Source organism: Pogonomyrmex barbatus, unplaced genomic scaffold (genome assembly GCF_055798465.1).
Source record: "Pogonomyrmex barbatus isolate J1 unplaced genomic scaffold, ASM5579846v1 scaffold4, whole genome shotgun sequence".
NCBI classification, from domain to species: domain Eukaryota; kingdom Metazoa; phylum Arthropoda; class Insecta; order Hymenoptera; family Formicidae; genus Pogonomyrmex; species Pogonomyrmex barbatus.
Window position 1 is genome coordinate 3694960 of NW_028297138.1, and position 27252 is coordinate 3722211.

At 44.5% G+C, this 27252-nt stretch overlaps 1 protein-coding gene and 1 pseudogene across 9 annotated transcripts in view; both read right to left on the minus strand.

Annotated features, from left to right (window-relative positions):
• Positions 1 to 27252, minus strand: part of LOC105423461 (extracellular serine/threonine protein CG31145) — a 450620-nt gene that overhangs the window by 23353 nt on the left and 400015 nt on the right. The window lies entirely within an intron of this gene.
• Positions 957 to 2724, minus strand: LOC148935686 (uncharacterized; annotated as a pseudogene).

The window sequence follows — 27252 nt, forward strand, 5'->3', positions numbered from 1 at the left end:
CTGAATCGAGGAAGTCGAGTGATTTTTGAAAAATGAGGTGGACTTTTCAAATTACCCTCGTAATACCTTCTTATCTTATTTTTTCTTCTAATCATTTCTCCTCTATTTTATTTAATTTAATCAGTTATCCTAACATCATCTAATCTTACTTAGCCCAATTTAACATCATCCAAGCTAATGCAAATTTACTCGAACCTACTCCAAGTTATGTCGCTCTTAGTATGACCAAGATTCAATGATATGGTCGTGACAGTTATCAGATCCCGTATATACGTGAATATGCGTGTGTATGTATATGTGCGTATGCATGAACATATACAGTGCACAATATTGATTCGTTGATTCTGCGCTACGGAGTTGCGAGGGACGTTTTCCCTTTCATGCTTTCTTTTCTAGCCGGTTACGAGATTTATCCCTTCCCGTAATTGAATACGGACTGCTAAAGTCCGACTCTTGATAATGAATTACGCAATAATTAAAAAAGTTTAATATTAATAACAATAAAAATAACAATTAACTAAAACATTAAAATAATAATTAATTAATTATTAATAATTGAATGAATGGATGATTGAATAGCTTTATTGATTCCCTTAGAATTACAATCTGTATACAAAGAAAATCACGCACGCTCGTATAAAACTTCTTACTAAACTTACTCTATCTTATCCTAACCCTAATCTACGTACAATCTAATCTTAAACTCTAAGCCGCTCCACTCGCTCGCATTTCTCATTCCACCCTTCCTTCTCTCTCTCTCTCTCTCTCTCTCTCTCTCTCTCTCTCTCTCTCTCTCTCTCTCTCTCTCTCTCTCTCTCTCTCTCTCTCTCTCTCTCTCTCTCTCTCTCTCTCTCTCTCTCTCTCTCTCTCTCTCTCTCTCTCTCTCTCTCCCTCTCTCCCTCCCTCCCTCCCCTCCTCCTCCTCCCTCCCTCCCTCCCCCCCTCAATCTTCCTCCTTTTTTCCTCCTTCACTTCTCTCATCCATTCTCTACTTCCCCTCCTCTCCCAAGATTTTTTCGTATTCCTCTTACCAGCTACCCTCTCTTTCCTTCTTCTTTTGCATTCTTTCCAAATATGTTTCCATGTATCCACACATTTTCCGCACAATCTACACTCCCTTCTATTTTCCTCCTCCTAATATCTTTCCTCTCTCATCTCGTTTCCTAATCTAAATCTCGCTACCCTCTTCTACCTACTCTCTCACCAACCTTTTCTAAATATTTTGGTATCCTCTCTCCTTTTACTCTTCCATACTATCTTCCGGTTCTTATCTTCTCTCATCTCTCCTCTTTCTGCCTTTCCTTTTTTCTACCTTCCAATTCCTTAAATTCTATCCCCTTCTCCCTTTTTTGCCTCTCCCAATCTGTTGCCTCTATTCCTAAAAAAAATTACTTCTTTCCCTTTCTCATTTCGATAAGTCTTTCTCTTTTTCCCTTTCTTTCATCTCTTTCAGACATAATTGCTAATACTCTCTCCCCACCTTCTTCCAGCCTCTTCATACCTCACTGCTCTTCTTCCCGCCCTATTTCTCATCATCTTCCTCTGCAATTCCTCCCTTATCAAATATCCCGACGTTCTATTCTCTATCCGTAACACCCATCTCAAAAATCTTTCCTGTAATCTTTCCACCCCTTCCCTCTCTCTACATCCCCAAATTTCCATCCCATATCCCGCTACTACCCACATTAAGGTATTAAACAACCATATCCTTCTTTTCCGATCTTTCCCAAATCTCCTCTTCCCAATTCCCCAAACCTGACCCATCGCTGCTGCTGCCTTTGCCATCCTCCCCCTTGCATGAGCCTCCTGTTCTCCATTCCTTTGCAATATGTATCCCAGATATTTAAACTCACTTCACTTCCTCTATTTTCTCCTCTCTCCACTTCCAGTCCATCTTGGTCATTCTTTCTCCCCGTTCTCTAAACCTTACCATCTTCGTCTTCTCCACATTCCAACCCAAACCCCAAATAAGAAGGGAGGATGTGCGTCACGGGGCTCGACCACGAACCAGTCGTGAAAACTCGTAATTATTTTTGCGAAAAAATATCACCTCAGCCAGGAATCGAACCTGCATTTCCTGTTTACCGGGCAGGCATCTTATCCTTTCGACTATCGAGGCATGTGATGATATTTATCGCAATAACGTGTTTAGAACAACAAGTCAACAATACAATGACATACACACATATACATATATTACAATATACATATATATATATATATATATGTATATTTTCTCGAATCTCCACGACCGGTACTCCAGAGATGATGGTTCTATTCTCTCAATGGATGCAAGTCGGACTGCAGCGGCGACACCCTCCAACGCTATTGGCAAATATACAAATAATATAATCCTCCTGGAGCACCCGACAGGAGAGATTGCATCGAGCAACCTCTTCCTTTCCAAATATCCCTCTATCCTCTCAATCATGTTCTTCATAGCACCTTCCTCTTCCGCTAATAATACGACATTATCCGCATACGCTAGAGAAAATATTCTTGTCTCCCCCAATCTAACCCCTCCTCACCTAATCCTTTCCACTTCTTCCTCCAAATCTGCCAACAACAAATTGAACAAAACTGGACTTAATGGACATCCCTGCCTCATCCCCTTGCTGTCCAAAACACTTTTCTTACCTCTCTTCCTATCCTCACCCTGCTCCTCATTTCCTTCATTATTTCCACCACTCGTTCCGTTAAGCTCTCTTTTATCCCTTTCCCTCATAACCTAAACAATGCCACTACTTTCCCCTTTTCTTTTCTTATCTGTCTATTTATTAGATTTAGCACATATATATTGTCATTTCCCTTTCTAAAACCTGTTTGATTCGGTGGCAGTAAACCCTTCTCCTCTATCTTTTCCCTTAGTCTTTCCACCAGTGCTACTGCGTATATCTTATACAATGATATCATTGTCGTTATCCACCTATAGTTCCCTATCACCTCCCCTTGTCCTTTCTTCCAAATTGGCACTACTTTCCTTTCCTTCCAACTCTCTGACTATCTCTCCCCTTTCCATATCCTATTACATATTCACTATACCCAATCTTCCATCTCTCTTCCGCTATATTTCCATACTTCCCCTGGGACTCCATCTATACCCATGGCTTTTCCATCCTTCGTCTTCCTTATTATTCTATAGGTTTCTCCTCTCCCTAGTTCCTTTTCTTCTTCCTATCTTTCTTCGTCCCTTCACTGTACTATCCTCCCCTCTACTCCTCCTAACAAATTCTTAAAGCATTCCTCCCACTCTTCCATCTTTATACTTCTATCAATATCTTTCCATTTCCTTCTTTCTCTGTTTATCATTTTCCACACTTGTCTCTCCGTTCTTGCTCCCTCTCCTATCTCTCATTCTCCTCTTTTTTTCCTCAGCGTACTTATTACTACCCTTTTCCTCTCTACACATTCATCATCCCACCATCCTTTTCCTTTTTTATTACCTCTATTATCTTCTCCTTCCATATCTTCTAGTGTCTGTCTTACCTTAGTTCCCAAAAACCCCATTACCTCTTCCATCCTTCCCTCCATCTATTCCACTCCTCCTAGCTCTCTTCTAAAATGTTCCCTTCTCACCTTCTCTCATATCCTTCACATTCTTTTCCCTTTACTTCCCTTTCTCTACTCTCTTTACTTTCTCCCTCTTCCCCCTTTTAGCCTTATTACTAGCGGATGATGATTTGAATCTATATATAGTCCTTTATCTCTAAACTTTCCATCTCTTTCCTTGCTTTTTCCTCCACTAATACATAATCGATAACCGACTCCCCTCTCCCCATTGTATACGTCCAGTATCCCTCCTCATCCCCCTTCATCCCACCATTCAGAACCATGACCATCCCCTCTCTTTAATCCACTAATCTCCTTCCTTCTTTATTTAACTTTTTATCCAATCGATCTTCTCTTTATCTCTTCTTCTTCACTTTCAATTCCTCCTATTCTCCCTCTCTCCTCATCCATTCTCGCATTAAAATCCTTCCCAATTATTGTTCTCATTTCTTCCTCTTTTTCCTCCACCCATTCTCCCAACTCCTCTAATTTCCTCTCCATATCCTTATTCACATATACCCCTATCCCTGTAGCTACCCTCCCTGTATCTTACCTTATCTGTTATTATTCCTTCCTATGGTTCTCATCTTTTTCCTCAATATCCTTCCTGATCCTCAAAATCATGTCTCCCGCTCTTCCTTTCTTACTCCTCCTCCTCGCCGCTTGCATTTTCCAAACGTATCCATCTGGCAGCATCTTTAACACCTTCTTCCATCATTTCCCTTCAGTCCACGTTTCAATTAACACTATAACCCTCCAGTCCTCTAATTTCTTCCAAAAATCTCTGTCCTTATTTCCTAAACCTGCTACATTCCAAAAACCTATTCTTATACCACTCTCCGCTTTAATAGGAATCTCACTCCCTTCATCCCTATTTTTTCTCTCCCATCTTTTCTTTCCTTATATTTCCTCCTCTCTACTCCCTCTGTTCTAAGCTGTCCGATCCCCTTCCCTAACCTCCTGCTTCTCTTCCTTATCTCCTCTCACTTCTATTCATCCCCTTCTATTCACTCTCTTCCCTTGCACTTTCTCTATTTCTTCCCTCCTTTTTTTACCTCCTAATTCCTTCTCTATACCCCAGCTCCTTCCTCTCCCATCTACCAGTTCTTCTCTCTCTTCATTCCATCTCCACCATATACCTTCTATCCATATCCCCCCTTCTCCCACCCTCATCTTTTATCTTCTCCATTCCTCCTTTATCACAATCTGCCTTAATTTCCATCTTATGTTTCTTTTTTCCCATGTCATCTTCCTCTATCCTGACCTCATTCCCTTTCAGTTTCCATTTATCCCCCATAATCCTTCTTCTCGTTTCCTCACTTTTCAACTTTATTATTATCATCTCCCCTTTTTCCTTCCTACCTGCTTCTATCCTTCGTATCTCCTCCACTTTTACCACTCCCCCCACCTTCTCCAATATTTCCTCCGCTTTCTCTCTCACTTCCTTTTCTCCTTTTTTCAATCTTTTAATTATAATATTTCTTTTTCTGTCTCCCTTTTCCTTCTCCTCTCACTTCCTTTGTAGTATCTTAATTCTTTCCTTCCACCCTTCTACTCATTATCCCTCCTTTCTCTTCTTTCCTCTTTACATTCTATTCCACTTTTTCCATTATTTCCTACTCTAATTCCTATTATTTATACTCTCTATTTCCTACCTCCTTTCCAGCTCTTCTTTCATTTTCTCAATTCTTTCTTTCATCTCCTCCCTCTCCATTTCTCCTCTCTCTCTCTCTCTTTTAACTCCTCTCTCATCCTTTCCACCTCTAATCTAATCTTCTCCCTTTGTTCACTTGCTATTTTCTTTATCTCCTCTCTTACTCCTCTTATTCCCTCTTTCATCTTCTCTGCTAACTCTTTAAAACTTCTAATTATCTCCTCTTTCCCTCTTCCTTTCCCCTCCCCGGTGATCTTATTATTTCTTTATTTTTTTAAAAAATCTTCTCCTCTTTTCCCTCAGATGTATCCTCTTTCTCTTCGCCTGCTCTTCCACGCTATCTTCTACGTTATCGTAGCGCTTTCGTCTCAATCTTTGCATAGCTTTCCTCTCTATGTATAACCTACTCTATGGTCTTTGGCGATATTATCATCCCCGTTTCTCACTCTCTATTCCTTTCTCTTCCTATCTCTTTACCTATTTTATGCTCCGCTATACCAGCTCTTCTCCTCCTTCTCTCTCTCTTCTCTGCTCCCTATTCTAGCCTCAAACCCTCTATTTCTTTTCCTTCCTTCTCTGTTCTTCTCCTTTCCGCGCTGCCTTCCTCCAATGCCTTCCTTCCTTGCTCTTCTCACAATTCCTTCTTCCTCTCTTTTCACTCTCACTAACTATCTTTCACTCTAACAATCTCTATTCCACGTTTCACTCTCTCTTCTAAATTTTATCTAATCGACCGGAAACGGAAGTCCTAATTATTAATAAGTATTGAATTAATAATAATAGTTATAATAATAATATATAATAGTTATGTTGATAAATTAATAATTATTAATTATAACGAAGCGCTTTCTCCTTCACTTTATTTTTGGCTAATTCCCCGATCGGTCATTAGTCGGGGACCATATACCAGGCGGAGTGCGGCAGTAGTCGCAAACCGGCGCTAATTTTTGATCTTTTCAATATTATAATCTCCAACTTCAGAGAATCCATGAGCGAGTTCGTTAAACTCGGGGCTGTTTATACGAAACTCCATCGCATCGCGCCAAACGTCGCATCGCCGGGCAACCGAGCGTCCCGCACCGCACCGAGTACCGCGCTACCTATTTTTTCCTCCATTCCGAATCCTAATCCCACTCTAATCTTTCTCTTACATCAAATCCTAAATTCCGAAATCATATTTATTTGACGATTCCGTTCTATATCAAAATATGAGGCTGACCTTAAATAAAAGAGGTTCATTCTCCACAAAAATCATCCTTCTCGTTCTCAGAGTCTCGAGAACAACGAATCTCGAAAGAGAGAAATTCGAATCAAATAGCCGAAAAGTACTGAGATGCTCCTCAGCACGGCTCGACGAAGGCTTATCGCGACTTCCGAGGACTCTATTAAAAGTATTATTAAAGGCTCCTCAACACGACCAAGCTCGACAGCAGGGCTCCCCGCATCGATTACCATCCGAAGCCTTGTGCCGAGATGCTCCTCTGCATGGCCGAGTACGTCTCAAAGCATTCGATCCACCACCCGACAGATAGCATCAGGGTTTTCTCTAGCGCGATTGAACACACTAGATGATCTAAGTTCCCATCCATCTCGAATTCCATCGACATCTCGCCTTTCAGTACCAGCGAGTTCCCTACCGTGATCAGAGTTATCCCGATGGAACGAAACCCGTACGACAAGATCCGCGAAATCGGAAGTCCTCGATATCCTTGTCAGATTGATGGCATCTTCGAAGCGATCCACCAATCTTCCACTACCACAACAGTTCAGAGAAAACAGCCGATGACTTTGACAGCTCGTTCAGCTGTTCGACGCAACGCGTGCTCACGCTCCACGCGCCCCAAGCGCTCCGCGCTACCAAACGCTACCGTCACACGCATGCTTGATGAAAATTTGATCATCAAAGCGATATCTGTTTACACTTGTACTATCATTGCGAATATTTGATCGGCCTTCTGGCCATATCGCTACACATTACGTTCACATTAAACACCGCGATTTGTTTTTGTCAATGTTTTATTAATTGAATAAAAGCTTACTTCAATTAATAACTTAACTAAACTAAACTAACTTAATAGCGTCTTTTGAAACCTGTTTCTGTCTCTCTTTCGTTTTTCCACCTCATCTGAGTTCTATCTGTCCGAGGTAATGCGAGGTCGTTTTACGGCGCTCGAACAGGGATCAAAAAATAAGAAGATAGAGGAAAGGGGAGGATGGTATCGATAGATACCAAGGCTATCAAGGGCTGAGTTGCAAATGCATCTCAGGCAGCGATAATATTGACGCACTATACCAACGATTACCGTTACTTATGCGAGAACCCAGGGTCGAGCTACCGTCTGCCATCCCTACAGGGATTGCACTCATTTCCGAAATTTCCAATCTCAATATCCAATCTTTACAGTGGAGACTCCATCGCGAACCGCGGATATTATGAACTAAATACGAAAGTGGGATTATTTTTTTCGACGGATACGACTCAATTGGATGGACTTGCCGTCCAAGCGATATCTGTCTACGCAAATAAACATTTGTACCGTCATTACGAATGTTCGGTCGGCCTCCCGGTCATATTGCCTCGCTTTAAATACCGCACGCATTTAAATACCGCGACTATTTATTCTTGTCAATGTTTTATTTATTGAATATAGATTTGCCTCAATTAATTAAACTAATTAAACTAATATCTAATTAATTAAACTAATATAGTTTTTTTCTGTCTCTCTTTCTCTCTCGCTGCATCATCTGATGACGATTGTCTGAGTTCTATCCGCGCGAGGTAACGCGAGACCGTTTTATAATAATTATTAAATTAATAATTAATTAATTATTTATTAATTATTAACTTAATATTTTGATATTAGTTAATTGTTACTTTTATTGTTATATTGTTAATGTGAAACTTCTTTAATTATCGCGTAATTCATTATTGAGAATCAGTCTTTAGTGGTCATCCAGTAGGGGAAGGGATAAGTCGCGCGATCGACTGGAGAAGAATGGCGCATAGAAGAGGTAGCATTCCTCGCAGCCCCGCAGTGCCGAGTCAACGAACCAATGTTGTGTGTACTGTACATGAGTGTTGCATGTGAACGCGTGTGCGTCATGCGCACGCACGCTTTTGTGCTCTGTGTGCGTACATGCATGAGTTGAGAAAAGTTTGTTAGTATTTTTGCACTTTTTTAAATCTGCATATTTCCGCACAAGTATTTTTTCATCAGTATTTTCTAACCGGTAATTGTTTCCCTATGAAAATTCCACCTGTAAGTAAACTTTACCTGAAATCATTTCCTCTCACACTGCTTTCATTTCTTACATTCGCACGTGACCCGCCGCAATATCTTGAGTAGGAAAGATTGAGAAGGGACAAGAGAGAAAGCAAAGGTGAAAAAGATTTCGTGATGTAAGCAGTTGAATTGGAAGGAACAGGTATAAAATCTGCATAAGGCCTGCTTGGAAAAGTGACTTTAGAAATATTGATAATTTGATAATTTTTTTTAACATTACTATAAATTTTATCAAAATCGATAAAGGAGAAGAAAAGCATAATCTGTCCTTATTAGATATAGAATACATAAATCCTTTGTAAGTATACATTGTACCATTATGCATTATTAAGGAAATTATCGTAGTTCGGTGATTATGGCGCTCAATTACAATTACAGAAAACAGTCGTTGAAGTCCAATTAATAACTTTTTTTTACTCGACTTATAACAGTTTATTCATTAAAAAAAATGACTATTCAGATATTGATTTGATAATCTTCTATAATGTTGCAAATTTTATAAAATTATATTATATTTATTGTATTAATACATATGTTGTATCTGTATGTATCTGTATGTATGGTGTCATAATATAATTGAGTAATTGAGAGAGTAACAATCAAAGCAGCTACATCGCATATGTAGTTCAATATGTCTTGAAAGAAGAAAAAGACAATATTCTCGGTCTTATTCTAAATTTTCTGAAAACGAGAACATAAACTTTTGCATAACGAATAAGATATAATAAAGTGTAAAGACAAATTAAAGTTCTTCATTTTCATCCTTAATATGAATAAATTATTGATAATTTTTATTTGTTGATATTTTTGAATTGTTAATTATTTGATATTTTTATGCCTTATGTGTAACGCAAAAGATATGTTTCTATCTTGAAATTGCATTCGTGGCAGATAGATTATTAGTATGTATATAGATATTTAATTACATAAGAAAATGAAAATTTTATTATTCCAGATTAACAATCCTGATTTCAGAGTTAACAGCATATTACATGAGATCAATTGACAATTAACCTATCACTCCTTCCGAGTCCTAATCAGCTGCAAACTGCGATACATCAGGAGACACGGTAGTCAACTGAGAATATTACCGTGTGACTTTACGCGAGTCGGCGAGATGCGAGCATCAGAAATTATCGGATCTCAATAACGACTAAATCGATCAAGTTCTAAGTAGACTTGATCGATAGCTTGAGTTCGACTTGCACAATAAAAGTAGTAGATAAACAATGGGGGTCCTAAGTCCCCCGGGGCGAGAGGGGGGCTGGAGGGGAGAGGGGGATCATAGGATCCTCGGGAGGTTCGCATCTGGGGGGAGAAGGTGGATCCCTCTGGCGATCGCCGGGGTAAGTTTTTTCTCCTCGGTCGGTAAGGATGGTTTTCTTTCCCCCTGGCGGTCGCGAGGTTTCCCTTGGCGGTTGCGGGGTGGTTTCCCTCGGGCGGTCGCGGGGTTTCCCCCGGGCGATCGCGACGTCTTTCGCGAGGCCTAGCGCGTCCCGTTTTTCGAGACGACGGGAAGGCGCGCTTCCTGTGTCTAGGCTTTTTCCGCGATGTCTAGCGCATCCTGTGTCTAGGCGTTATCTATGGGGATATAATGCGTGCCATTCGTCCTGTTTTTTAGAATGCCGTGATTTGGCGCATCGAAGTGATTCTTGTAATACTTTTTGTCATGTTTACGATGGCGAGAACCATCAAAGTAGCGAATCGGTATCAGCAATGCGAGGCACGAATGATCGATGACGACGAGATGTGTTGATGTCATTCGCTGGATGATCTAACATCGTCTCCGTTGCGAAACGTAAACGGCATATCCGGCAGTCAATGTGACGGAGTCATGTCATGAGAAGAAAGTACTTCGACTCCTAATCAGTTAAAGAGGCGCAACTGCCCATTCAGAGATTTCGTCCAAAAGGGTGATAGAAGTGGATAGGTGCGTATGCCATCACTATCGAGGGATAGCATACAATCTGTCAACGGACATTCTCTATGAAAAGGAGAAACCAATCGAGATTAGCAGATGACAGGAGTATATGGTAAGCTTTCGCGAAAGCGGCTATTATGACGACGATGCACTGTTTTTCTGCATTCATCGCAAATACTGGAGGAAAAGCGATACTGTCTCGTCAGCCGCATATGAAGAGGAGAGAAAAAGAAGAGAGCGTTGATATTAATTAGGAAACACGCGAGAGTTCAATATGTGAACGTCGGATTGGAAAAAGAAGGAGTTGGTGTGACAGTTGCTAGATCGGGCTGCCGACGATCTAAGGAGAGTGCGCGGGGAAGCGATTCGATCTTCGCTTCAATTGGGGCTTTCACCGAGGCATGTGTGTGAACTCCGCATCGGATCGGAAGAAGAAGTTGATGATGCGACAGTTGATAGGTCGGGTCGCTGACGATGCGCGGGGAGGCGAGAAGCGTCGAGTGCAACAGCGAGTAGAGATGCCGCGCGTGTATGAATCGTTGTGCGATGCGTGAATCGTTGCGGAGAAGCGAGAAGCGTGCGAGTGCGATAGCGAGAGAGATCTATGTACGCGCGATGTATGAATCATAACGCTGTGATAAAAGCTGTAAAAGTGTGCGAGTTAGCGCATCGTCATCGATATGACAGAAATACATAATGAGCTTCCATAAAAGCGGATATTCTATACAGTAAATATATCGTCGTTTCTGTCATCTGCTAATATCAATCGCACATATATAATTATGTATTATAATTGTAATATAACTATAATATAACTGTGTATATAACTGTAATATAACTGTGTATATATATATATATATATATATATATATATATATATATATATGAATATATATGAATATATATGAGTTTAATACAAATATATTACTAAAAGTAAATATATTAATGTGAATCGCCATTAATACGCATCGTTGTTGCAGCGATTAACTAACCGCGAGAGGCGGAGTTCCCTTTCCCTTCCTCGTTTACATATCGTAGAAACAAGAGGCGGATCGGCAACGTGCCGGAAGTTTCCAATTTGCAATACCGGGGATGACGAGAGGTGGGAGTCGCGCGAGGAAGAAATCGTCATAGGAGTGTAAATAAGGAGAGAATATTTTATTAGGAATGTAAAAAGAGAAAAGAGGTAAAGAGTGATGAGGAAAAAAGGATATTTAGATGATTTTGCGACGCGTTTTTTCCGCGCTCGTTACGCGCGGCTACCGGAAGTCCGACCGCAACGGCGATAAGAGATTCTATCGCTTATCTCATCGTTCTTTATTGTTTCTATTCTATCGCTATTCTATCGTTGTTTATGCTTTTATTTTTTTGTTCTCTATTTACTCTTTTAATAGTATTGCGTATGAGATGCGTTGAGATCTTTACATTCGTGTGTAATCGCGCGACGAGAGATCTTATCTTTGGGTTCGTTCGACGAGAATGATCTCGCTATCGCGCAATAGAGAATAGAAACTGTGAATAAAATTGTTATTGTAATCGCGATTGAAATTTCCGATTCGCGTATGTAGAGTTTCGTCGCAACGACGGATGCGTTTTTTTTTTATAACGCGAGTAAAGCGCGAGAAAAGCAGGAAATTGAACTATCTTTGTTGCGGTTGGAGTTCCGGCGAGTCGTTAGAGATAGAAGCGCGATCGAAGCGATCAATGAAAGATCAAAGCGATTCATCGCGGTTCGCGTCGGTCCACCCCTCGCGACCGATCGAGCGGCTCGCGCGTATTTCGATCGGCGACGCGCAGTGTCGATTCGACTTCCGCCTCACGTGATGACGCTCGCGCGCGGGATCGCCGTAATCGCGTGCGCGATAGCCGTTATCGCGGCAATTCGCGACTCCGCTGCCGATAGTGACTCCGCCGCCGATAGCGACGAGGAGACGATTCGGTTTTTGCAAATCTACGGATACCTGGACGACGATAACATGCAAACGATATCCGATAACGCGACGTGGACTCTGAGACGCGATCGCGCCTATCCAGAAGTATTACCGTATACTTGATAATGGGGTTCTTAATGGCTACGTTGGAACAGATACGTAAACTGCGATGTGACAAAGATATATCGAGTTTTGCTTTGAACAAGTCTTCAAGGAAATGGGAAGACGCGCCTTGCTTCGAACTTTCACTTGGCGAGCAAGAGCATTCTACGAGTCACCGAGGTCGCGTTCGAGATGTGGGCGACGAATTCGTCGTTGACGTTCGAGTGCGATTCGATAAATCCCGATATCGTGCTATCGGGAGGACTTTTACACGTTCGTAGATCCTCGACATCGAGGTAGCCGAATATGTCCGTCGTTGCTGGACGGACCAGGTAACGTGCTAGCTCACGCTTTTTTACCATCGTCCGAAGTGTCGGAGGTGCACATAGATAACGCGGAGAAGTGGCACATCGAGCTGACCGCCTAACAATACGGTTCATCTACTGCATATGTTGATGCACGAGATCGGCCACGCGTTAGGATTACACCACAGTTCTCAGAAAAATTCGATAATGTCTTCGTTCCCTCTTTTTCCGTGTGTTTGAGCGAGGCGGATTTTCTCGCCATTCAGAATTTACACGATTTAAGGAATAAGAGCGAAGTCTCAAGATTGGTGCCAGTGACGACGACCGTAGCGATGACCTGATCGCGACGCGCGACACAGACGACTCCGTGGATCTGTGCGCGTTGCGACGCGTCGACGCGGTGTTGGTGTTAGAAAACAGAATGTACGTGACGTATCGACGCCACTTATGGTCGGTCGATTTAAACGGAAAATCTTACGGCAGATCGTTGTTACTAACGAACTATCTGCGTTTCCTTCCCAATAATTTTACGTGTTTGGCGGGCGTATCGACGACCCTCGGGCCAACTCGTATTGTTCATAGACGATATCGTTTACATGGCAGAATACCCGAGTTTTGAGCTGGTACCGGGTTGGCCGAAGAAACTTCCTCCTAACGCGAAAATCAACGCTGTAGTTAATACTAATGTGGGACAAACGTTCGCGATTTACAACGACGAGATCGTGGCCGAGATCGACTGCTTGATGATAGTCGTCAGACATAACTCGTTGCACGTGATATTTTCGGGGATTCCACCTGCCGTAACGTCCACCATTCGATGGTAATCTGTACTTTCTCGTTAAACTACAGTTCTTCAAGTACAACGAATTTACCAGAAGTGTAACTATGGCCGATAAATTCGACCCGGAGATTTTTGGTATCGTGTGTTCAAGGGACGGACTGTTAGAACAATTGCGCGCTCTTCTGAAAAGACTCGCTCAGATGAAATATTTTCGAGCGAGGACGATTTAGAAGAGCAGAGGAAAGAGGCACGGAATTTTCATACAGTGTATAGAGCGAAGGATACAAAACGTATGTTTACGAACGATCAGTATCGCGCGATCTCTCCGATCGTAAAGATGTACTGTATCGAACACTCGCAGAGTTCCGAGACGCATCGACGAGAGTGACGACGCGATGAAGAGGAAGAGAACGCTCGATACGGAGAATATCTCGAGAGGGTACGCGATAGCGATGCTTTCGATCGTAACGACATTATCGATTGCGAACTCGTTGCTCTGTTCTTTGGGATGTAAGATTGAGATGAAATAAAATGAGAGAGATATTGTAAAAATGTTTTTTTATTTGTACTTCTCCAAGCATTTATGTAAGTGATACGAGCGATAGAATATTATATTATAAAAGAATTTGATTATAATATGATATAAGTAATGACTCTGATATATAATATAATAGTTTAAAATTATAATAGTTTAAAACAATCTAATATATGATATAATAGTTGAAAACAATCTGATACATAATATATGATATAATATGATATAATATGATATAATATGATATAATATGATATAATATGATATAATATGATACAATATGATATAATATGATACAATATGATATAATATGATATAATATGATATAATATGATATAAATCGTAAATCGTTAACGCGACATTATAGTTCGGTGATACATTCCTATCGTTTCGACCACCAGTCGTACAGTTTGCACATGTTCTCCATGGCGCAATTCTTCGCGTGACGCTCGCAGTGGAAGGCACGAACGTCGTCCAGGGTGTTCAGGTGCCCTATATCCTCGAATCCGCGTCGAAATCCGCGTCGAAATCCATAATCTCGACGTCGTGGTCCGCGCATCTCCTCCAATCACTTCTTCTTCTCCAAGCCTTTGACACTCGTCTAGGCGCGTCTCGCAATCGGTCGCACACGCCATTTCGAATCACGGGTTTCGAGAATCTGTAAGCGACGTCGCCGTCGCTCCACTGCAGACCGTGATGATTGGCGGTTACCCAGCACACTCTAGATTTCTCCGCTTTTGTAAGAAGATTCCAGAATATCGCTTCTCGAAACACTCGATGAGTCAGCTCCTTTCCATTTCTTAATATCGCCACCTCTTTAACGTAAATTTCTCCTGAACGATAAAACCTTGCAGATCGACGAAGACCGGTACGTTCGACCGGTACGTTCGTCACGAGACGGGAAAACTCGATATCTTTGCGCTTCGTTCTTTTTTTATATATTCGTTATCGCTATCACATAGGAAAACCGCAGTTTCCTTTTTTTTACGTGAGTTTACGTACGACGTTCGTCAGCGGGTTATACTCTATCACTCTATCATGAATGATGAGACAATAAGCCATTGTGTTAGCCGGAACGTTCTCTTTGCATTCGAATTCTACGCGAACGTTGACGGTGGCGCTCTTGATCGATTCGTTCTGGCGGGAGCAATCGATGACCACGAGCGAACCGTATTGCAGAAATCTGGTGATAGTCATGAACGGTTCGGTCTCGCACTCGTAATACGCCTTTCGAAATTTCAGATACATGTCGTATAGTACGGCAAACTTGTTATGCTCGAAATCTAGATTCATATCGTCGTAGGGATAGAACTCGGAATTCAAATAGAGTTTTACATTAGTCTGCTTGCAATCGTCGAATTTAGAAACGTCTTCCAACGGTACGTTTTTCCTTCCGGTCTGTAGCGCGAAGAGCGCGGTTTCTCATATTGCGTCGCCGCTTTTACCGCCCACGAATGCTTGGTCGTACTTTGTAACAGCGGAAATTCGTATAGATCCCACGAACGAAAGCCCATGCTTAGATATCGTCCACTGTCCAACGTTCGCAGAAGCGACAATTTGTTGACGTTATTCAGTATCACGGCATTCACCACTGTATCCTCAACAGCGTGATCTTTGACCGGTCTCTGATCCGGATACGTCACGACGCAATTGTTATCGTTGCGAGCGCGTATCAGAATGAGTTCGTGCCGCGCGTTTATTACTATGCTTGTAATCCTCGCAGAAACCAAGGAGTGTGTTGAGAGGCACGCAAAAGTTGAAATCGTCCAACGCTATAGGTATCTCCCATTTGGTGTTCTGTAAAGCTCTATCTCTCTCATAGCTCAACATAGTTTTTCAAGGTTTTCATCAAGATCGTTGTTCCGACGTTTCTGCTCTTATCGATCTCCACGCCATTGAGCTCGTATCAAATCTCGTCGCGACGCAATTGTTGACTAGCTTCGCTCTCGTAACTTTCTTCGCCGTACCTTCTTTCGCGCTCTCTTTTGTCGCGAACTTTCCCTCGATGTACAGAAAACTTTCACACGGCAACGTGTATAGATTCTGCTGCTGTATAGATATTCGTATCTCGTCGCTGTATCCGAACGTGATGTTAGCGTACGGATTGTAAGTGTGGGTCTCTATTCTCATGATACGATCGTCAAAAATCGGGGCACCTCCGATACTTAAAATGTCGCTCGTCATATCGATTCTTCATGATGAAACCTAAAGATCTTAAGAACACGACGTTCACGGCGTTCAACTCGTTCGCCCTTCTCTCGCGCACCTTCCTCGTCGCGTCGTTCCGCGATAGGATCGCGGATGTAGCGTTTGCGTCTCCTCCTCTCGCGTACCACTCGTTCATCTTTCGCTCTCGCTATTGCCTTCGTCATCGCACGTGAAGTCGCACCATTATCTCCTCTCCGCGAAAATCGATCGGTCGTCCGTCCTGATCCACGACTCGAAGCATCGATGACGTTTTGCGTGATGATCAGAAAGTAAATGATCGACGTCGAAGCGTTCGACAGTTTATATCCCGGAGGAACGTTCAGAGAAAACTCGTGTATCGTGTGAAACACGTGTGAACCGGTTCGTCGTTGCTGTACGCATCCGCGGTGATATTTCATTCCACCCGAATGATATTCACGCTCATGATATTTACGGGTCCGTCGGACGTGTGCCATTTGTTCGGTTGTAACACGCGCGACAACGAGAATCCTAGGAGCGAACCGATGTTGTTCGGTTTCGCGAAGTCGATTCGATTCTCGAAACTGATCTCGCTTCTCATAGTGTTCTCGTTGACGTGAATGATCAGAGAATGATCGCGCGCCCCTCTCGCCCTCGTCACTCTCGTCGTAGATGATATCGTCGCTTTCGTCGCTCGTCCTCTTGTTCTCATCCTTCGCTTCTTAGAGATAACGGCGTTCAGATATCTATCTATCGCGCTCAACTCGTATGAACCCTCGGGAACCACGATCGTTTTGTCGTCGTCGTAATAGAATTATTATTCGTGGAATTGACGTTCGGTATAGTGTTATACGTCTCAAAATTCGTGAGACCTAACTCGTAATCGTCGTCGCTCAGATCTAAGGCGGGAAAATAGCACGCCGTGAGGACGCTACTCTTACCGGTGAACGAAAGGCTCAGCGACATCGCGATCGATTCTCGAGAGAAATCGCAGGCACAACTGACCGCAGATGCTTTGATCGTACGTCTAATACGATTCGCGATTGTACGCTATATTTACGTCGCTGTCGAGATATCTCTCGAGTTCTCTCGGCGGTCGAAGATTGCCGAAACCGCGTCGTTGCCCCTCTTCGCGTAAGCGACTCAGTGAGTACCCGAACCCGTCGAGTCGTCGAGATTCACGATGCCGCTCTCGTTGCGTCGCGCCTTCGACGGTAACGCGTTACGCATAAACACTCCTCTGAAGAAGGGTATTCGCAAACGTGCGGCTCAGCTGCTCGTTCGTCGTAGTGCCCGAGAGCGATAACTGGAGCGATCTTAACGTTTCTTTCCACGATTTTTTTTTTTCGTTCTCGTCACACTGCTGCCACGTTTGTAAGGCGCTAGATGCAATCCATGACCCTCCATCGCCCGATTGTGACATTGCAACTCCTCCAATTGACGCCGAGCGGCCTTACCGGCTTTCGCGATGCTTGCCGCGCCACCGATCAAAGAACCGAGCGCGCCTAGTATCGGAAAAATGGGCAACAAGCCTCCACGTTTCGCCATCGGAAGTATTCTCCTCGTCGTCTTCCTCTTCTTCTTTCTCAAACTTCAACCCATGCTCAGCTTTGTTTTTGCTTTCATAGCAGCGGTCGCAGCGGCCTTCTCGCCGAAGGTGTCTCCGGCCGTTATACGTTCACGCGCCTTCTCGGCGAGAGCTCGATCGGCGACGTGGCGATCGGCGAGTTCCTTGTTTCGCGAGTAGGCGATGTCGTGCTCGCGGCACGCCGCGTCCAACGGGCTGATGCCTCGATCGCCGCGCGCCAATCGTCTCGCGAGACGAGTTGATACCCGGGAATATGTAATTCGAAGGGAAGCGCGTTTATCGCCGTATCGAGTAATCCCGCGCTGCTGAGCATTCGCTATAGTTCTTGATGAGAGGCGCAGGACCGTCTATGTGCGATCGTTGCCACGGATGATTGTAATGCTCCAGACATACGCGACACCGTTGCTCGAAGTCCGCTTTCAGATAATCGAGTAGTCTTTTCCACAGTAGCTCCACGTATCTGTCAAAATCGCCCACAAGAACAATCCTCGGGATAAGTCGCAACTATTCAGCGGAACTGTTCAAACAGATTGAGAATATCGCGTTTGTCCGTCAATAGGAGAAACATATCGATCATTGATCATCGATCACTATGTGCGATCGAATTGCTATCGAGTATAAGTAGAGCGATTATCGGTCGCCTCTCCTCGAAGCGAGCGCGCGCAAAAATGCGATTCGTTCGACGGTTGCCAGCTATAGGAGTGCCCAATCTCGACCGTAAGGCTCAACGAATCTCGGGCGACGCCATCGGGAGAGCGCGCAGACGGGTCTCTACTACCGAACACGATACGTTGCATTATTTGCGGCCCCTGCAACTGCGGTAAAACGAACGTGTTGATAAGCATACTCGAAAGCCTGCACGGCGCGCGCTTCGAGAACGTGTACGTCTACTCGAAATCTCTGCGACAACCGAAGTATCGATACTTGGCGGAGTTGTTCGAGTCGATGGATGAGATCGGCTATCGCATTCTCGAACAATAGCGACGTCGTGCCACCGAGCGAAACGCTTCCCAATTCGATATTCGTATTCGACGACGTGGCCTATAACAAGCAGAACGCGATTAGAGAATATTTCGCCGAATATGGGTCGACACTCGAACATCGATTGTTTCTATCTCTGTTAGACATACGCTAAAATTCCGAAACACCTGACACGCGACAACGCGAATCTCTTGATTCTGTTTAAACAGGATGGCACTAACCTAAAAGACGTTTACAACGAGCACGTGAACGGATGTCGTACGAGGATTTTTGCGCCTGGATTTGTGTCGCTCGTGTTGGAAATGCAAGTACGGTTTTGTAATCATCGATAAGGATAGCGCGTTAAGAAACAGACGAGGTAGATACAGACGAGGATTTAATGATTTCGTCGTGGTGTAGAACGATCATTTGTGCGACGAAAACGAACGTCGATGCTGCTGCGAGTATGGACGTCGACGCTGTGGCTAGTACGGATGTCGCTCGACGAGAAAAAACGCGAGAAATCGCGAAGACTCAGGATTCTATACGTAAAAAGCACAGAGCATTAAAGACCGGCGAGATAGAGGAGGAGATCGCGCTGGAGAGACGACTCAAACTGATCGTTCAGCCGTTGAAACGAATCGCCGAGAACACCGCGCAAGACGAGTCAACCGAAGGAATCGACCCGATCGCATTCGTCGGCGCTAAGAGGAAACGCGAGACCGACGATGAGCCGCCGTCGAGACCGACAAAGAGACGCCTCTCGACGAGATCGCCCTCAATCGCGACGATTAGTCCCGCGACTAGAAGCGAATCGGAGGAATCGATCTCGAATGCGCAATGGGGACCGTTAGATCGCAAATATATGGGCGCGCTTCTAAGCGGGGACAGACAAAGCGAGATTGACCACGTTTACGGGGTGTACTTCGACGTGGGCTCAATGCTCGATGACAGACGATTTGACGTGGCCGCCAACGACAGCGTGATAGTGGGTGACGCGCGATATCCGGGTACCCCGGGTTTATACGAGTTGATCTTCAAGAAACTTCTCGACGATGTCGTGTACACGGAGAACGACAAGCAAACGTACAAGAGTATACTGTTGACTACGAACGCCCATCGGCGTGGTCACAATGCGCTTATGACCATTCTAAGAAACAAAAGTTTCAAGTACAAGCACATCGCGCCGCTATTACTCGATAGAGACAAAATTGGCGCTGGTACTGGTAAGGCGAGAAAAAGAGGACTCTGTTCCATCCGCTATGCGGATGAGAGACAAAAGAATCGAGTACGTTCACTGGGACGATCCCAACGAGTTAGTCGACCATCTTCGATTGTTCGACGCTTCTCGACGAACGGGCAACAATGCTTACGACAATGAGATTCTGTCGATAATCGAGGAGCTTCGCGAGATCGACGCGATCGAGTAAAACGTGGCGCGCGCTCGCGACTGGTATATTAGTGAACAAGTTCAGAAGACCGTTGGAGTCGTTCGGCGGAGGCGACAGGGCACGCTTGTGACTGTCGATCGAGTCTCTGCATCGCTACGTGCGTAACAACGCGTTCTGTCTGAGCGACGATTACTATGATGCGAGAGACAGAACCATATGGCGTTTAGCCGCACTGAGAACTGATATCGACGCCGCGAGGAAGAGCTACATGGACAGTGCGTTTCGAGACACGGAGACGAAGATCTCCGTCTCCGACTAGGAGACGAGTGAACTCTCGACGAGCATCCGAGCGTTGCTGTCGGAGACGAACGAGAGCACGGCCAGGTCGATTGGCGAATTGGAAGAATCTATGGCGCGCGTAGCCAGATTGTTTCTACGATACGCAGATCGCCGAGATTACGAGCAGATTATTGCGCGTGGTAGATTTGTCACCCGTGAAGGCTTGATGTCCGTGAACAAATTCGGGAAATCTCTGGAGAGGCAGCGTGACATCGTTCGACGATCGCATCCCTGCGAACGTACACTGCGTCGCAGTGCGATCTGCCTGAATCCGGACGACTACGACGTCAACAGACGCAAGATACGGCATCTGGACACGCCGATCGACGACGCCGACGCGACGACCAAGGGTTACGTCGACGACGCGCTTCGCGTAAGGAGCGAGAAGTCAAAAGCTCTAACGAACGAGCTATGAAAACAGCTGGGAGATATGAACAAGTGAATTCGGAATATTTTCTTACAGTATTACGACGTAAGAACCGAACGTTCTGCGATACGTCGAAAAGAAGAGGGAGGCCTCGCTCGTCGATCACGACAAACGAATAGGGGAGACGAGAGACGCGATGGAACGAGCATTCGAGAAGCGAGACGAATTGCGAGAGAGAGATCTGAACGGGATCACAAGGTCGTCGACACTCAGGAGAAACGGATGTGGAACCTAAAGGAATCCCTGCGACGATCGAAGAAAGGAGGGAGGCCCCGTCGATAAACAAATAGGAGAGATGAGAAACGCGATGGAACGAGAGCTCAAGAAATGGGATGACCAACGAATTAGAGACCTGACCATACTCCACAGTGTGATAGAACGAGCGCTCGAGAAATGGAACTGCGAGCTAAAGACTCGAACGAGATCCGAAGGGTCATCGAGATGCTCGGCCACGCTCAGGAGAAACGAACGCGAAACCTAGAGGAATCACTACGAAATCTAAAGGAATCACTACGAAATCTAGAGACATCCCTGCGAAATAAGCTCGACACGTCGTCGACGAACCACGAGAGAATGTCGATGGACGTGGAGAATCTCGTGCATAGCTTGATAGATTTGACGAGAATCGTGAGAGAATTAACGGACAAAGCGGTAACGAGAGAGACGCTAGACTCTGGCCTCGTTGAACGTGGATAAAATGATGACTAGGGAAACGATAGATGAATTACTAGTCGCACTAAAAACGGATATCACGAAACACGCGATTAATATTTGGAACAAGGAACAAGAGCAAATGCGCGAAGCGACGAGCACGAATAAAACTAGCGCGAATCGCGCCTCCTCGTAAATCAACGATGAGCGTCGAGAAGAGGAGACTCGTCAAGGAGCTTCACGCGCCCGTATGAAGAAACTTTCCGCGTCATCGCGTGGTGCGCGGTTACGATGACCTATGGCAGGCCGATATCGTCGAGATGCGTCCGTACGCGCGACGAAACAAAGGTTACAACTACGTGATGACGGTTATCGACGTGTTGAGCAAGTACGCGTGGGCGATGCCGCTGAAAAGCAAGAATGGAAGCGAGGTAGCTGCAGCATTGTTCACGATATTTCGCGACGACGCTCGATCTGCGAAATCTACAAACGGACAAGGGCAAGGAGTTACAACGCCTCCGTAAAAGCGGTTACGGACAGCTACGATATACGTCACTATTTGACGTACTCGGTGATGAAGGAGGAGCAATTTAATCGCTCAAGAACGAACAGGAGGCTTTTCACGCTCAATGGATCGTACAGATGGCTCGATGCTCTATCGCGTTTAATTTCGCAGTATAATAACCGCGTGCATCGAACGATCGGAATGCGATCGGCGAACGTAACTCCCGCCGTGCCAAGAGCTTCTCTCCACGATATACAGTCACTTGAGTACCCCGCGAGGTTCAAGGTGATCCGGTACGCGTCGGCAAGTTCAAAACGATTTCGAGAAGAAATATACGCCTAACTGGACGACCGAGATTTTTCGAATCGCCAAGGTGCAACGCACGAATCCTGTGACGTATCTGCTGAAAGACTATCGCGAAGAGCCAGTGGCCGGAGGATTCTACGAACACGAGTTACTGCGAGTTTCCAATCCCGATATCTATCTCGTAGAGAAAGTATTACATAAAATGATAGAGTTGATGATAGAGTTTTCGTCAAATGGTTAGGAATGGACAATAACACAACTCTTGAATACATAAAACGACTGTATTGTAATGAATAAAGAGTACAAAGTGAAACGATTACTTATTCTACATTGGTAAAAATATTCATACTGCATTAGTATCTAATAACGGTATCTTATAATGACCCCACAGTAATGTATCGGTGGAGTCAGGTATTAAGTATCGTTTGTCGTCGTAAGAACTCAAAGCTAGCTTTAGTTCGGACACGGTGTAAACCTCGTGCAGCATTGAGCGTACGCCTGATGTCTCGATTGCTGCGATTCGTTCAAGCAACGCGCGAAATTCTCAAACATTATCGTTTTCGCGACGATACTCCTCTTGACGTCCTTTATTCTCTTCGTATCGCTCTTTCTCAGCCTCTCAAAGCGTACATCTTCGCTCTGAATCCTAGGAACTCCATCATGATCGCTCCGTTGTTCTCGTCCTTCATCAAACCGAGAACCTTCTTGTTCGCGCGCGATATATCGTACGCGTTGTTGTCGGAATAATCGCTGGTGTCGAATCTCGCGATATCCCGCTTTATATTTTCGTAAACGTTCCGGCATTCCAGAAAATATATCAAGCTATCAGTGTCCGTGTACATGATTTTGCATTTAGAGCGATAAAGCGGCATTATATAATCGTAATGAAAGTCGTAAACGCGTCTTGGATATCTCTAGAATGCACATACCGATGTAAATCGGTTTGTTAAACTTCGAGTTTGCGCAACTCGACGGCCATGAGATTCTCGTCGAAAACGCTTCTGCTGTGAAAATTTCGCGATCAGCGCCTCCGCGCCGTATCTTCCGTCCCAACCCGTCCGTCACGAGTCTCACGTCTACGTGATCGCGCACGTTCTCCATTGTCTTGCCGAAAACCGCGTTGTTCATCAGCTTATATTCTCGATTCCTCTCGAACTCGTTGCTCGCGCGAGTTCTCCGTTCCGTATTGAGCTCGATGTACGCGCGCAGCTAAGGAGACTGCGCAACGCGCGATAGACCTTTGTCACACGTAAACCGTGTCGCACGCACTGCTGAAGATTGCGATAGTGCGTCACGTAACGCGATTTGTCATAGAGCGAGTAGCTTTTCATTTCGATTTCCCGGCAGTCTCTCCGGGGCGTCGGACAGAACGGAAGATCCGCGTGGCCGTCGTGAAGATATCGCGAATATTTGAGATCGACCTCTAGAATATAACCGATATCAAAGTCAGGATACGGACATAACATCGAAACTCTCGACCCATCGAAATTTCGCGTACGGTAAGGGTTCGCACATGGCCCAACCGTAGAGATTGTTCACGTCGTAGTACATGAGATACGACGACTGTCGAGACGAGTCGTATGACGATTCGTATTGGTTGTTATCTCGTGCGTACATGTTCGAGCATTGACTCAGATCGCCGCGTATACTGCGCTCTACGAATATCATCATATCGATATCGGTAAACAGATCGAATCGTTCGTGTATTTCAACATAGTGTCCCACGTGTATCCCGATAACGTGAAATAATGCGCTGGATCTAAACCGTAACTCTCCATACAGGTATCCCGAAAATTTTCAAAAACATCCGCCAAGAGAAGCACATCCGTTTTCAGGTATAGATCGCTGTACTCGTCGAGAGTTCTCACATGAAAACGCTCCCATACCTTTTGCGCGTGCTCGTAATCGCTAGCGCTCACAATTTCGCCAGTTAGAGAACTGTGAAAGGCTTTGATCGGCGATAATTTGGTCTCTAATAGTTTATCAACGCTGTCGACATACTCGTACGGAAATACGCCCTTGCGCGTGAACAATTCGAAATCCTTCGCGACGAGACTGGAGAATTCGAATCGCGCGATCTTCAATTTTTCCCGATCTAGAAATTTCCCTACGAAGCTACTTTTTCTAAACTGGTATTGAGAAACTTAAACGAATCTACGAAACGTAGCTTAACGCAATTTTTCCATTTTCCGAATCGTTGACGGTTTTCGAAAATGCGATGTAATTCTCTTTAGTCAGCGGTAACAGGTCGACTCTACCTTCGAAAGCGTTCGCTACATCCTTGATAATAAAATATGCGTCGTAACCGGATAGATTGTGAAAGAAAACGGGAATAACAAACGTGTTCTGATAATTCAAATTGCAGCTCGCATGCGCGGGTTCTCTGTAACGTCCGGGAAGATGACAGTAATCGCACACGCGAATGTCGTACGGCCTAAAGATCCTTCCGCACACGTGACAATTTGTCGCCCTTTGAAAAGCGCTCGTCCGACATGAGCTCCGACATCGGTACGCTCGCACAGAGAACCTCACGCGACACGCGAGAGCGCGCAACTCCTTGACGAACTACGCAGTCGTCGCCTCGATGAGATCTATACGCGGATACGATTCCGTTGTACGTGCTACGCAAATATTATCCCACGCTGAACGCCTTGTGATGTTGATAGGCGAATCTATTCGTCGAGATTTCCCGTGAACTTCCGTCGATCTCCCTTTTCTAAAACGCACTCCAGATCGGCGTACACGACGAATCGTAGTCTCTCCTTCCTGTCGTGATTGCGGAAAGAGAGCCACTTGTCGTCCTCGCTCGGAAGAATAACGGCGCAGTCATTTGCTCTTCCGCACTCGAGGCTATGCGCGACCAATTTCTCGTTCGAATAAAAGTAATGCAGACAACTGAAAAAAACGACTTATCATAATACAAATTTACTTCGCGACAAGCATAGTCTCTCTCTCTCTCTCTTACGCTTCTGATCGATATGTACTTTTTCTCTTTATCTCTGTTTATTTGTGATGTTAACAGTCGAGACAGGTGCTTTATTCGTACGAAGTGACCGACGTTATCGCCGCGCCGCTTGTTCGACAGATAGAGCAAATTCACGTGCGTATTCCCGTGAGCAACAAAGGAACGACCATGATACCGTTCCTCTCCCTTTTTTCTTGAATGGCAAATACATTAATAGACAACTCGTTAAGACGTCCGAATCTAGTAATATTTCGTAGCGTCATAGGAAAGTCGATATCGTCGAAATTCAACACCAACGAATAGTAAGGATACGACGAAGGTCTGTTCGAGTGTAGATCGATGGGATACAGAGCGGCCATCACCGCCCACGTGAAATACGCGTTGTTGTTTGAACGTACGTTTGATCACGGTTTTCTTATATTTTATCTTCAGAGGAAGTAACATTCAACATCCAGGGTGCATAGGATTACACTTATTCACATTGATCATCAATTTTCGTAGATCGGACATACCGAATAGCTGACGATTCCTCGTGCGAATGCTCTTAACAGCGCTCTTATTGTTCGCGACGAACTCCCCGTGAAACGCGATATTGACCATCACACACGCGTGCGTATCGAGATCGACGCGCACTCGCTCGAGCACCGTGTCTCTCGCGTCCTCGAGAAACCGTCGGGGTTCAACATACTCGGTTTACCACCGTACCCGTTTGCACGCGATTCGCGAAGGTCGTCTCAATATCCACCCATTCAAATCCCTTCGAACCGTCGTACCCTGCACCCGAGTAACCAAAATGTCTTCAAAACCCTCCAACTGCGCTACTCGAGAGATCAGAGAATTTATCGTTCCGATAACCGTAGGATCGACTCTATTCTCGGACCTGTTTTTCAAAACCTCGAAACACTCAACGCACTCTCGTTCCTAAACGCCATAGGCGCACACCCCTTCAACTCTCGCTGCGCGCTCGAAAAGATCGCGATTCTTCTCCATATCGCAACCTCCACACAGTGTTAGATCGTCTGTAGGAATGACGAATTTGACGTCTCGAAGTTCTCTCTCTCTCGCTATTCTCTCGTAGATCACCGCTCTGTCGCTCAGAGCGAGCAACGTTTCGATCCACAGTTTCTCTCGCGGGCTCTCCGTACCGATCTCTCGTCACAAGTGATACGTGGCCACGTTCCAGCAAACGTCCTCTTTCATCGATCCACTCCTCGTTGTTGCTAAGCGCGATAGTCTCATGACACTCTAAACTATCGTCACTCTCGGTAATCGACTCGCAACGATCGTCGCCACCGATATCGCCGTCGAGATCGCGATGCGTCACGTTATGATCGAACGTACGTAAAAGCGGATCGTCGTTCTTGCTCGAAAACGAACCGCCAATAAGCGCGATTTCTTCCATATACCACGTTCTTAACAATGAAAAAACTGCCTCTCGCGACTAGATATGTACTCCGAGACAGCATCAAAAACGCGCCAAACCGCAACAACAGCGACATCCTACAATAACAAAACGCGCGGCATCCTACATAATCAGAACACACGCCTTCCAGTCGCCGCGAAAAACAGGACGCACTAAACACAGGACGCGCGGAAGACGCCTAGACACAGGACGCACTAGACACAGGACGCGCGCCTAACCGCAGCATCCTACAAAAACTTCTTTCTTCTTTTTAGATTCCTAATAAAATAATAAAATAATAAAAATAAAGAATAATAAAATAATACAATAACAAAATAATAAAATAATACAATAATAAAATAATAAAATAATACAATAATAAAATAATAAAATAATACAATAATAAAATAATACAATAATAAAATAATACAATAATAAAATAATACAATAATAAAATAATACAATAATAAAATAATAAAATAATAAAATAA